Source organism: Dromaius novaehollandiae, chromosome 13, assembly GCF_036370855.1.
Source record: "Dromaius novaehollandiae isolate bDroNov1 chromosome 13, bDroNov1.hap1, whole genome shotgun sequence".
In the NCBI taxonomy this organism is placed as follows: Eukaryota; Metazoa; Chordata; class Aves; order Casuariiformes; family Dromaiidae; genus Dromaius; species Dromaius novaehollandiae.
Window position 1 is genome coordinate 18,979,608 of NC_088110.1, and position 13,658 is coordinate 18,993,265.

A 13,658-nucleotide genomic window follows, 5' to 3' on the forward strand; every position below is an offset into this window, starting at 1 on the left:
ACAAACATACATAAAATTTTACTAAGCAGCAAAAGTTCGGGACAATATGGCCCTATTGAAAAGCTACTTTGATTTATCTGACCCTTTACAAATTTTGCACTCTTTTAGGAGACAATTTTTCTTATGGAACAGAATATATAGCACCATTTTTTGGTGTGCCTCATAGATCTGGAAACTTGGCTGCCCAAATCTACACCCTAATTTGAAGAAAGGACTATCTCTTCGCGCAGGACCCAGAGTTTCCAGAGACCTTCAAGTTCCACAGCAATACACATGGATGCAGCACTTTTTAAACGCTCGGCACGCTGCCTCTGGGCAGTTCTTCTGAACCATCCCACCACAGAGTGTACCTTGCTGAACTGGGACTTGATAAAGCTATTTCACCTATTCCAGGTGGCCACCTTTAAGCGAGTTATTTTATGACTTTAATAGCTAACGGTTGCTCTTTCCTCTTCTCCAGTTGCATCCCAGACATTTCTACTGTGATTTCTGAAACTGTTGTGTATAGACTTCTGCAAAACTAATCTCTGCACTGAGTAATTATTCTCTAGGTAAAAAGTGAAATATATTGTTTCTGTCCTCAGCAGCCTGGACCTGAGTTGCTACTGTCCTGGGAAGCATTTAATACCATTTTGCCTAGGTGCAAGTGACTTTTTAGGAATAACAGTGGACAATGAGACCACTCCTGCCTTTAGCTGCAGTGACCACTACAGTTTCAAGAGGTACCAGAGAGGAATCAGTGATACTACAGTCATCACCTCTAAGTGGAGAGAAGATGGGAAACAGATCAAATTCTTCCTTCCCCTTTTGAACACAATTGATTTCCCCCCCCCCCCAAACAGCAAATATTATAATACATTCACTCTTTTACAGAGAGTGGAGTTTACATACAATATTTTAGATGGGAAAAGTGGCTCAGGGAGACTATTCTCACCTGACTACAGGTTTTGATTTAGTCCCCAAACCTTCTCAGAGTTGTACTTCAGAAACTTGTATCTCAACTACAAAATTAGTAAGTGAAATGAGAAATTTGGTCTTAACCTATTTTTAATCTCCATTTCTGAATATCTACTTTGACCTGTTTTAATATGTCTAAGTACATAGTGATTATGACAAAAGAATTCATTTTTGTCTTATTTCAAGTCCTCTGATCTACCTGGCTCTTGAACAAAATATACTATATTCAGCTTAGAGTCTCCTGCTTCTTACATGCCATTTCAGCTATAAAAGTGATTTTAACAGTGTCAGAGAAGAAAAAGGCAAGTTCTGAGAAAGATGCACTGCATAAATTTGTTTATGAGCTAAAATGAAAGTGGGCTAGCATAAATCCTTGACTTCAGTGGGATTACTCCAAGATTACATCAGAAACAATGGTGATTCAAATTTGACCCAAACGTCTTCATTACGAACAAGCTCCATTAGTTCTATTGAATAGCAACGTACATCACTAAGGGAGGTAATTGACAATTTTTACAGCCATCAATTTGTAGTACACAGCCAACCACATGGCCATTCTTTCAAAACATCAAGATAAATCACAGAAAATCAAAGGCATATTTAACATTTGATGACAAACAGCTACTAACAAACATTTATTGCAATAAATTGTTGTTAAAAATGGTGATCATGGGAAAATGCCTAATAATGGTGATGCAGACCACTTATTTCAAAATTTTTTCTACTGCTTCTTTTAAGTGCATGGACCACCAAGTTTCATTTAATCCTTTCTAATTCTGAGCAGGATAAGTATGGCAAATAGTAGTAAATGAATCACATGCCTGTACAGGAGTATCACAGCCTTTGTGGCATTTAGATGAATGCTGTGTCAGAGGGATTAATGTGGTATAATACCGTATTTGCTTTTGCAGCCTGTTATTTTAATCTTGTGGGCTGCCTTTCATCAAGGTAGGGAAATACAGTAAGGTTACAGTTGATCTCGGGCAGCTGGAGAGGATGCTGTGCAACATCCAAGTCCTTCAGTCCTATAAGGGACTCTTGGCAGCTTCTAAAAGTCTTGTTTTGTGCATTAATGGAACGAGAGAGAGAATATGCCTGTGCTAGGGAAAAGTTGGCAGGTGAAGTAACAGCACAAGACACCATTGTGCCAACAAGTTACTTAGTTCTGAGTATTCGGCAGCGCGCACCCAAGAACTCATGGGGTCCTAAAACTGCAGAGACAGCAAATCACTGAACTGTCACTCACAGGGAAGCAGAGACCTGGCAGAGGCTCAGCACTAGATGGAATCAGGTAGCCAAGAGTCTATAGAAAAGAGGAGAACGTGATCGAGGCTACGAAAGAGAGGGACGCTCTTTACGCTTCGCATTTGCCTTGATATAGTTTCTCTCCTATCTGTGCTGAGGCCTTTAGCATTGTACTGACTAATGTGTCTCCGGCTTAGACCGCTGGAGAACTTCGTTATGGAACAGTCTGATCCTGAGCAAGAGCATCTTCACTCTTGTTGGGTAACAGCAGCAGTCTGAAGTGCTGGAGTTGTACATTTAGATACTGTGCCTACCAAATACCCACCTATGAACATATGCTCCACACTCACAACCTCTTTACAAAGAAAGGCAGCATGGGGGCAGGGGGTGAAAACTGTTCAGAAGCAAATACCATTTCCCCAAGCCATTGCCCAAAACATAAGAGGAATTCGGAACCCTCTGCAAATCAGAAAAATTCCCTTAAATTCTATCCATTATATTCTCTAAAACAAGATAGAGGAGTGCCAAAATACCTAAAGAAAGCAGTTTTTTCACGCTATTTCCATCCCACCAAGAAGTAATAAGTCCTGGAGATCTTACAAAGAAACCTGTTCGTGAACAATTTACTGCTCTGATTTACAAGTCCAAAAAATGAGGATGGTTCAGATTAACTTCATATAAGCATGGACTGACTCTCAAGAGTTCTTCTCCAAACCAACCCTGAGCCAGACTTTTTTTCCCAGTTAGCTGCCCTTTCACGCTGGCTGAGCCGTGTGAAGGGGATGGAGTATAGCCACAAGTGCGTATCTGAGAACTCCCCCAACTATGAGGAAGTCTCCAGCTGCTCTGAGTCACTGCAATCTATTCTTACACTTGCATCACAGAGGACATTAAGCACACCAGCGAGCTCTGCTAAACCGCTCCATGGCCAGCATCCACAACCTGAACTACTCTAATTGCTGCTGGGGTCAGCGCTATGAAGCTTGCAAATCCAAGAGCTTTATCCAGTTGTGAATATGCAAGTAGCTGGGTGGGTTTGGTGGGTTTTTTATTTATTTATTTTAAGATGTCTGCCAATTCTGCAAACCTGCAGAAAAAAATATTGTCTAGATCTGAAACAAAGGTTTTTGAATTACTTTGCGTATAAAGACTGAAGAAAAAGTCCTTTCAAGTGAGAATGCTGAAATTAAATATTGACGTTTTAGCTTTTAAATTTTGATTGGACACAAGTGATTCGGGGAAGTCAACATGAATTAATTGGTGCAATGCTGGGCTGCCAAACTGGCAGTATTTCTATTACTAAAAATGGACTTGGCCACAGAGCAGAGACCAGCTTTTCTTATAGGAGATAAACCCATCCTCAAATTTACATTAATTATAAATTGTCTGTTCTTGTGTGTTGTCCACAGCCCCAGATAATGCAGAGTGAACTTGGCAGGATCAGCAATGAGAGTCCAACCCTTGTGTAGTTCACCTCAGCAGGTCAAGTGAAGTTTTCAGTATCTGCTTTAAAATCTTATGTAAAGTCACACAGAAGTCTTTTTCAAGGGAGAACTGACAAAAAAAATTCAACCCAAAACAAAAAACTTTGAAATGCAGAGGTCCCCTAAAAATCTAGCAAAGAAAAGATGATACTCTCTAACTAGAAGAGGGAATGAAAGATCAGGAGCCCAACACTTTGACTTAATCTTAGCTACCTTGACTTCAGGTAGACTAACTATTTTATATGACCACAACCCTCACCACATTTGCAATCCATAAAACACTCCAGAAATAGAGGTGTTAGGAAGAGCACATAAAGCATATGCCTTAGTTTCCACCTTCACTCCGAGGGGAAAAGTCAAGTACTGTAGCGCAAAAGGAGGCAACTTAGGTATTGAAGGTATTCTAGTCTACATACACAGGTGGATGATATGATAAAAAGTCCAGGCGACAGAAACTGTTTGGAGCTACTTTGAGCTCATGGACTCTCCAAAGCACTCAGGGATGTTACCAGGGCTCCTTCTGGCAGGTAAAACAGATTTCTGATCAACAGAGAGGAAGCAAAGGGAAGCCACATCAGACAATCTCAAGCCGTGCAATTAACCACCCTGCACATCCCCTACCTTTACTATATTCACTTCTTTTTACACCATACTTAGAGGAAAAACATGCGTTCGCTGGGAGGCTGCAGAGAAAGCCAGTGCTGGAGATACCTTAAGTCAAGACATTGTATAAATAGAGATTTGAATATGAATTTCCACTGGCAGAGAGAACAGCAGTGAGATTTCATTTTCCGTTACTACTACATACTGGTAATGTGCCTGATAGCGTAAAAGCCTTTAATTGATATGAATGGATTTTTTAACCTACGGGTCTTTTTTCTCTCCTACTCTGCAGTAAATCAGAAGTCATTTTGCTAACATCAGTGTGATGGTACCACTCTACAACTGGGGAAAGGAGAATTAAAGCACTATTTTAAGCAGCAGTGGTTCTGTTCAGTATATAATGTTATTTTCAGTCCACATGAAACAGCGAAGATTGTCTATGAGGCTGGATTAAGAGCAGGAGATATGAATTGTATTCCTGGTTCTGCCAGTCTTTTGGCACTCTACTTGGACAAATCGCTTAACATTATTGCATCTCAGTGTCCCGTGAAGCTCAATGTATGTTTTCCTAACAGTAAGGATTTTTGTAGAGGGAAACAGAATAACGTTAGTAACTCTAAAAGCAACAAGGGAGATTGTTTTCCCAGTAAATAGCAATGCAGTTTTATAAGCAAATTCAGTAGTGTGAGATAACTTTCAGGCTCCTCTATTTCAGGGTTTTTATTGTATTAAAAAGTGTTGAGAGCAAGCACAGAACACAGATACCCACTGGTTTAAAGAAAAAAGAAAAGGAAGATTTTAGTTTTGTTTTTAAGTGAACCAGTTAGCAAGGATCCATCTTCTTATAACACCACATCCACTTTACTGTATATTTGAAAGCTACAGAACCGTATCAAGGTAAAAAATTGCTTCCGATTTTAAATTAAGACATGCAATGCAGGACACTTTTTGGTAAAATAACAAGGGTTTGAACTAGCTTAGAAGAAAAGTTTCTGTACAAGTCACTTGAAAACATAATAGTGAATAGTTTAACTTTGCTTATGTCAAAGGAATTTTGCCATCCATCCCCACAGAGCCAGGACAACACTTTGCAGGACTGGGACCCTAAAAAAACCCAAATGGTGATGCAGAAGGGAATTTCTAAAGTCAGTGGGATTCCCCCACAGCTCTCAGGATCAGAAAATTGTGGAAAACTATGTATAGAACTTGTCTGAATTTTGGCCCAAGAGTTTTCTCATTTCCTTTGACAGTCTCTATGAAAGCCCTCTTGTGCAATTCCTACTATCTTTTCATCTTGGGATGCCAAAATGTAAGAGTCTGAACATCTGTTTGAAAAACAGAATATGCCAATATTTAAATTAGCAATGGCTTCTTTTCCCTCCAAGACTATCAACTAATTATTTGAAATAGATTTACCCAAATATTGTACTCAGTTCCATATTACACATGCCTAAATGAGAACAGAATTTGGCCCAATATGTTTAAGCTAAGCACATTTTTGCAGCTATGAAAAGTAATCTGATTTCCATGAAATACTTCATATATGGCAACTTGCCTTCCTGGGCCTCAGTTCACGTCAAGCTTTTTCACTCCGTTCATTTTATGAAGATTTAATTGAATCCTACTTAAATAGCATCAACTAGCACTTATTCATAAAGCCATCAAGCCTTTCATCACAACTTCACAGTTTTGTAATTCTTAAAAAAATTAAATCAGTCATATATATTCGGTAATACTATCACTGGAATCACTTGAAACAAACTCTTCTGTCCACAGTCCTCCACCACCATTTTGAAACCCTGTTTTGAAGTCCTGTTAAAAACCACCGCATTTTCACCAAAGGAGATTTTTCACTGTTTTTCTGCCAGAAGAGTGATGGTAATGAAATAACTGTTGCAAGGGCGAGTGCAGTTTGAATTCAGGGTTGGTACAAAGGAATATAGCTGTAAAGCAACGACAGACAGGAAGGCCAACGCTGTTTGGGCAGAAAACCCTAAAGTTGTTAAAAATTGACCCTCAATGGGTATAATTTATGAACGAACAAAGAAGCTCGAACAGCAACAGAAATCCTCCAAAAACAAAACTAAAAAAACCAACAAAGAAAAAAGGGCACAAACGCAGAAGACAAAAGTCCTTTCTTACTAGCCTTCCTCCAGCACCCCCATCCACCAGCTCAACGAGAGGCAACACTTCTCTACCAGCGCGTAACTAGCATCACTGCCAGCTGCGCGGCCACCTCATTTGCTCTGTTGTTTTAGCCTTCAGTTTACCACCTCCAGCACCTCAAAGGCTAAAATTGCACTTTCAGAAAGAAACTCTGAGGTACTGGGTGCTTTGCCATTTGGTAAATCCTTCAACTTACTCCTCTCCCCGCCGGTCCCTTTGACCCTGGTTGCTACTTGCCAGAACAAATTGGGCCTTGCATTATTGGCTCTTGTTCTTTACAGACACGGAGCTGACACCATGCTGATCGCGACAGTCTTTCCAAAATACAACTCAGACATGCCTATTGTACTTGAGGAATTATGGTCCCCTCAAAACAATACCATATTTCTCATTTCCATCATATAAATGATCCCACAAGAGACCAGGTAGCCTTTTTGTCTCATAAAAATAGTTTACACAGGTGCACACTTAAAGCATGATTCTTGTTATTAATCAGCATGGTAAAAACACAATGGATTTACCTTCCTGGCAGTGATGAAAACCACATGGATCACGGCAATGCCCACCAGCATAGACACGACATTGCAGAGAGAGCAGGTTAAGTGTCTTCACTCACGCAGGACAGGAGGGAGACGATTTGCCTTGCTCACGGACCTTCATATGAACTGTCTCTGGATTATGCTCCTAAACAGAGAAGTAGGAAAAGTCCTTTTAGTATGAAAGGAACAACTATGAGAAAGAAAATGAGGGAGCCCATTCCACGCCTACCTCGCGGCCCTGTCAACACGCAATGGAAAAAGAGAATTGTTTCCCATTTTGTTTCGTTATTCACTTCCACACACAAGCAATCCAAATATAAATCACCAGAAATTATCACAGCAAAATAGAAGAGGAGAAAAGTAAAAATAGGGAAGTGAAGCCTTTAATCCATGACTCAAGAAAAAAGTGGCACATTCACAGATTATTCTTGTAGCTGATGTTCCCATTACAAGGCCAACTCCAACTGCTTTGGACACTTACAGACATTGCTGCAGCAAGCCCTGCTCTTCTGCTGCCCCATGCCAATGGGGGGCTGCCCCAATCCTCTCTCCGCAGTACCCTCGCACTCAGCCTGGGCTTATGCCTGCCGGCCTTTCTTCTCTGCAGCATCTCCTCACCCTTCCCGTGTCACACCTTCCTTTCTCTTTGCTTTTTTCTCCATGTGGTTTATTTCTTCCTTGTTGAAGCCACCATGACATACAACCACAGAGTCAGCCCGATGTCGCGACCCGACGCTGTTTGCTCTGGGTCACATCTCCGCGAGCACGGTGAAACGCGGTGCGGGGATGCCAGCCCGGATCTGCAACAGCAGGCGTGAATTCGTGCAACGCCGAATGCCCAGTGACAAACATCACGCCTCAGAGACCGGGCTGACTCTCGCACCAGCGATGCTGCCCTGCTCCATGTACACATCTGATCAGTAGCGCTTTATGACCATCTACAACGCGTTCATATACCTGCTTTTACACATTGGGGCCAATTTCCTCCATTTGCAACAGCATGGACAGACCATGACAGGTAGCAAAATAATAATAAAAAAAAAAAAAACAGAATTCAAGAAATTTGGAGGGCAGGTGTCAGTGCTAACACTTTGGTGAGGGCCCACATCCACCAGGCACCCATGGAAGCACCCATCTCCCCTCTCGGCAGCCCGCGCTTACGCAGCAGCTCGCAGAGCGCTGGTGGCTTCTGGGCTCACCCTTTGATTCTGCGAGCACTTGGAAGGCTTCGCTGTTATTTTAACCTCTTGGCAATCCTCCCTTTTGTTCTCCACCTTTACTTTCCTTATCTTATTTTTACACCCTCTTATCTGCATTCTGCATTCTTTAACTTTCTTTTTTTTTTTTTGAAAGAGGTTTTCCTCACTTCTCTTCCTGTTCTGTACAAGTTTAATGCAGAACCTCTTAGGTTACTCACCTGTTACCACCTATCTGGTCATCTGGGTGCCAACCTTTCGGGGAAAATGAGCATTCAGGTCTTGCTCTTCCCTATCATTCAAATTCCACTTCCAAGTTACTGAGCAAACTTTCCAGTGTTCAAGCATACAGGTCTCAGGCTCCTCCCTATGAGTTTCTCCCCCCCCCAAATATTCACTCTTGACACATGGGAAAGTACCTCGATTGATCTAACACCAGGGAACAAATACATAAAACTGTCTGAACTTAAAATGCTGTTCAGCTGAAGGACTTTCCCACCTCCTCGCACAGGGCAGGATTTTCTCTGCCCGACACATTCGCACAGTTAGGACAACTGCATCCACGCTCCGAGAGGCCCCCGGCTTCCTCCCGAGGCAGGTGTTTCCTGACAATTCCCATCGTCACGCTGGCGGCCGGTGACACCCGCCGCACGGCTTGTGCTGGGGACTTTCTGCACACTGGGAAAGCATCTCCCTCCGGCCAGCCCAAACCGTCCTCTCCTTTCTCGCCAGCAAGAGAGCTGCCCAGCTCTGACTGCGCCCACTCTTATAAACCCCCGATAAAAACCAACGTGGCACGCTAGACCTTGGCTTTACCCTCGGCAGCGTGCTACCTTTCCCGATTCCCTTCCCTCGTCTTTTTTTGGGGAAGACGGGGCTGCTTTGTTTTGTTCTGATTTGTTTTCTTGTTCCTGCCAATTGTGTGAAATGGAACATATTTGGGAGGAATGAATTAAATTTTATAAAAGCTCTTCTAATAATATAGATTAAAAAAATAAGCAAAGAATAACAAGTATTTGCCCAGTAGATGAACTGTAAATGTTATCAGGCAAAGTAAACATTCCAACTGTAATTGTTATTGTAGATGGATGAATTCATAAATATGGAAACACTAAAAAATGGTGTAATACAGAAACAAAATGCAATGGACTGCGGAAAGAATGCAGCATGCAGCAGCCTGGGCAAAAGCAGTTCAGAAAGGTTAAAGAGCTAACGAGAGCACTGAAAAACAGAACTTTCTCATGTGGCACCAACCCTGTCAAAGCTGATGCAAACATTCGTCACCCATTCACCCCTCGAGATTTTGTTGATACTGCTTATGAACCCAAAGGAACGTGTCCTCAGGAGGGCACTCTCAAAGTGCATCTCCCAGCGGTCCTCGCTCACCACGCTGCGACTCATAGCACGGAGAGGTCCTAGGGCACACGAGCCCTTTGCATGCAGCAAAACCAGATGATGTGCTCCAGGGATGCACCTGAAGCGTTGCAATCCCTACAGGGCAGGGGGCACAGGATCAGGCTACAGCCAGACCAGAGTAAAATCCCCACTCGATGAGGCTTGAGGACATCTGGTACTCAGCCGTGAGTATTTTGCTCTATACAGGAACAGAGAAATAGGAACAACAGCCGGCTCCTGCCGTGCCACATGACTTGCTAGCACAGGCATAACGTCACTCAACTACCTGAACCTGGAGGCTGGTCTTCACAGGCTTTTAGGTAGGCTTCTCCAGAGTACAGTTTGCTTAAATCAGGATCCTGTTCATTCTGTATTGTCCTCTGTAGGATTTCTTTCACTCATTCTCTTTCAGAGCCTGCTCTTAGGCAATATAAATACATGTGATAAAATCACGCTGAGGAGGGTTCACATTACTTGTGTTTTCCTTAAAGCTTTGCCTTATGAGAGACTTGTGTCCTGACACGTGCCAAACACAAATCAAAGATGTCCCGGATTGTTTGACAGCTTCGAGACCCGACTGCTCGTGAGGAGCATAAGTACCAGCTGTCACCCTACCTACTTCAGCAGGCTTCTGATGCTCTCCTAACTCACTTCAGGCAAAGTCGGAGGAAGCAACGCAACCAAATTCCTAACGAGCCCAGGGATCTATCACACAAACTGAGCCCCTTCCTGTGCACAGCATCTGCAACGTGAATCCTGTGTTTTGGCTCCCGATGGGCAAGCGTGTGGCCAGGCAGCCTGGCTTATGCCCTACCACATCTCTTCTGTCCCCCTCTTTGGAGCTGGTAGCACCGTCCCAGTAAAGTTGGCAAGCACACGTGTGACAACCAGATCACAATATTTTCCCCTGTCCCAGCTCCATTTGCACCCTATCCTGGTCCTAGATGCTCTGTTTTTCTTCCACTGCTGTTTTGGCATTTACATGTATAAAGTGGTCTGCTAGTCCTGCAAAATCAGGTCAGTTCTTCCTTCTTAACTGCTCCAAATCCCCAGCGGTGTGGTCAATGACAGCAACACACTTCCCTCATATTTTTCAGCTCATTGAGTTGTTCGGCTGAGATCAAGCTATAATTTAGGGAAAGAAATAGTATTTTGAGTCTGACATTTTAAGAAAACTGCCCTTCATTTTGCCTGAATACCAGCAATATTTACACTCCCAGCTTCTCCCTATACAATACATTGCAAGCACAAATATTAGCCCTTAGATGATCTGATCTTCAATCATGAAAAGCTGTCTCAGAGCTAATGCTTGCCCCCACGGTTCATTAGCAGGCAGAAAAAAAAGCTGCCGAGAAATAGGAAGGCTGGCTCTCTGCTCATCTAAAAATTTATCTCCGAATATTCAGTACAACCTCAGTCATTAGTTTCCAAAGTCACATACGGAGCAGATAGATGTCAAATCAATATCAAGACAGATAACTTCTTATCAGTAGGAATGGATACTGAGAAACAGCCTCTGTGTGATGGTATCATTTCATTAGGTAAGTTATCAACAATGAGTGCCATATGTGACATTCTCCTATAGCCCTGAAAAAAGCCTGGAAGATAGTAGTATGCTTTATAGCTTAATTCTATGCACTAGTTAATTATACGGCACATTAAATCTACCTCAAAATAAACAAATGCTGTAATTATAGCTAGAAAAAATTTGTGTCATTCTAATCAACCAGAGTCTGACTGGGGGAGCTGTGTATGTTTGGACAGCTAAATCAATACTTAGGTACCAAAAATGGGTATTTAAACAACTTCCAATCTTTTCAGTTAGAAACTCTTATGTTTTGCATTAAAAACAATTATTTCTCTTTAGGATAGACTTTCCCCCTGCTTTTACAGTGTTTTAGCATCATCTTTATATACAACTATTTTCTACACCTACTACATAGAAGTTCCCTGAAATTCTGAGGAATCCATACTTCAGATGCATTTCCACCACTACTGCATCACATGGAGTATGCAATAAGATGCCACTGAATTAATTTCATCACTGTGATGGATTATTAGTATGCAAATCTAATGGATCCCCTAGTGTTCCCTTGCTATCATATTACTGCTGTTTACAAAGGATTGCAAAACTTTCATTATGTTGGCCAATCATTCAAACATTGAGTCAGCTAGTTCATCTTTTTCTGTCTCTCCAAGTGGCTCTATTTATATCAGCTAGATGGTTTGACGATCCCCTGAAGCGCAGAAACCAAAACACCCCCCCCCCGCCTCCGGTAGCAAAGACCTCTAAAACCAGATTCATGGAAAACTCTCTTGACCCATCTCTGCTGCACAGCTTTCAGCACGGGCTGTATCACAATACTCTCTTTATCCTGCATTTCCCTTCTCACAGAGTAAATAAACCGAACTAATTAGGTTAAGGGATAACCATGAGTAATGTTGCAGCTGCACCGAATGACTCTCGGAGAGGAACTATGGAATAACTCAAGCATTTGAAGGAGTACAGAAGCAAGTGCTCTACAATAACCCACCATATATCAAAATAATAAAAAGAGACGGAATTTGGCAACAGCAAAGATATGGCAGTATTGACATACCTAGAGATGTCCAACATAAATATTTCAAGATCTTTTATCAACAGTTTCTAAACACAACAGGAATGTGCATGAGCTGCAGCAGCTCAGCTCCAAACAGCACCACATTAGAGATGATCAGACACTAGATAAAGCTTGTGAGTGGGGTGGAGAAGAAAGAAGAGGAGAAAAATGGTTTGCAGCTTAGTAGGTCACTTCCAAGCTAGCAGCATTGGTGGCAAATGGAGCTTTCTAATTACTTTTACTTTCCTGCTGAAATTGCAAGAGCAAAGAACAAAAAACTGCACAGCGCTGCGGCGATGCACACTCTTCTGGGACCTCCAAGCAGGCAATCCCTCCCTGGCACTACGGCTGCTGTCCGCTGGGTGAATTAGGGTTTAGCAGCTCCAGGCTGATTGCGTGAAAAGCAGTGACATATATCCAGCCTGTAGAACTGCAGTGGGGACAACAAACCTTTTGCATTGCAAACTGCCTCCTTTACAAGTAGCAAAAATAAATTGTTTTTCATATTTAAGCCTCATAAAAGTTGTTGATTCATAACTACTGTGATATCCATACACTTTTTCTATGTGACAGAGTTTTGAAAGACCTCCTAAATTAAAAGGACTAACTTTTTTTTTATTATTATTATTATTTTTTTTTTTAATATAAACTGACTCTTTTTCTTCTTTCTGAAAACACACTTGATTGCATGAAAGCAGTCTGAGCCAGCAAGGAGTTATTTACTCTCCAGACCACATATCTAGTACCACACTGAAAAACGTGGCTTAGCAATTCTGCACATCTCTGTCCTGCTGGGCATCTCCCAACTTGCCTCCAGCTTTCTCTGAGACATACTGACAAAGTCCTGCCTGGAAAAAGAATTATTCTTTGTCCTGCTTTCATGCTTACACCAAGTTTTCTGGGAGTGGTTCCTTGTACCCTACTGAGCAGGGAAGTAGGAGCCACTGCCCTCAGTTCAGCCCGGTTTAGGTTTTCCTAAATCCTCAAAAAGGCTAGGCAGAACTCCTGGTCCCTTTTTGGATACGCAGGATTGTCACAGAACAGGGTAAAGGGCCTCTGGAGACCCAGAGGCTTCACACTGCTGCGTTTGCATTTCTCCCGCTGATCCACCAGCTCTTCTGTATCACAGATACCCTGCCTAGACTCAGAAACCACCTGCGGAAGAACTTCAGAGCCACGATGCTGAGTACAAGTCCTACAGTTCAATACACCGACCTCCACGACAGCAGAAAAGTCTGTAGAAAGAACAGATTCTATTTGCAAGTCAGTGGCCATTTTCTAAATATTATTTACAATGTACTAGTAGCAGTATGTTTTGGCTGCATTAAATATTAGTTTGCTAGGAAACTGATAAGGAAATTCTCATACCTGTCAAAATTTTTACACACTGCTGCCTTTGGGCTTTGTTGCACCTAGAGCCTCCAGAAAGTTTTAAAGTTACTCTGGCTTGCTCTTCCAAAGAGGGTTACCAAT

At 42.2% G+C, this 13,658-nt stretch overlaps 1 long non-coding RNA gene across 1 annotated transcript in view; it reads right to left on the bottom strand.

Annotated features, from left to right (window-relative positions):
* Positions 1 to 13,658, bottom strand: part of LOC112987615 (uncharacterized) — a 701,714-nt gene that overhangs the window by 124,116 nt on the left and 563,940 nt on the right. Inside the window, exon 8 of the long non-coding RNA XR_010391477.1 lies at positions 6,977 to 7,139. This is a non-coding gene — a long non-coding RNA (uncharacterized LOC112987615). The remainder of the gene's footprint in view (positions 1 to 6,976; positions 7,140 to 13,658) is intronic.